We start from the raw sequence: 718 nt of genomic DNA, 5'->3' as shown, positions 1-718 counted from the left end.
AAAGCAGCTCTTTACTATTGAAAAATATTCCATAGTTCACTACAGCTTTGGATAGAACTTGTTGCTGATGGCCACAGTTACTACTTCACTGTAATTGTCATCACTTCAGTTCCAGCTTTGCTGTTTCTCATGCTGTTTGTAAAAATCTTTTTTAGAAAAGACAAACAGACTTAACATACTCCTTAATAGCTCCCATGAGTATCTCAGTATTGCTGAATACCATAACCAGCTTTAAAAATCACATTTCAGTAGCTTTTCATAGGAATTTACCATCTTTAGTTCTTTTTCCTTCAGTGCCAATTCAATAGGCTCAATGGATCCTTCACTGGTTTCTTACAGCTCCAGAATAGTGCAGGGAGGATACAGAGCCATTCACATCTCTGAAATGGCGCTGCTCTCCACCTATTTCAGCAGACGTGATAGAAGCTGGAAGAGTTTTATATGTTGGGTTCTACCAGCGTGGCCTCTGGTGGACATAGCTGTCTATCACATGGTGAGTATCTGTGCAGAGGGCTAGAATACATTAAGAGAAGGAGCCACATAAATCAATAATCCAGAAGTCTTTGTTTCCGAGTGCAGCTTCACTCAGAGAATGACAGCTATCTAAACAACAAGTGTTTCTTGGGACAGCTTTTCAGTCAGTGCAAACTCATTTGAAAGATGTGATTCACAGCAGCTGTGAATCAAGTCTGCATGTGTTCAGGGTCATGCTGTTTTT

This window comes from Pygoscelis adeliae, unplaced genomic scaffold (assembly GCF_000699105.1).
Source record: "Pygoscelis adeliae isolate BGI_AS28 unplaced genomic scaffold, ASM69910v1 Scaffold384, whole genome shotgun sequence".
NCBI classification, from domain to species: domain Eukaryota; kingdom Metazoa; phylum Chordata; class Aves; order Sphenisciformes; family Spheniscidae; genus Pygoscelis; species Pygoscelis adeliae.
Note: the sequence above shows the minus strand (reverse complement) of the source record.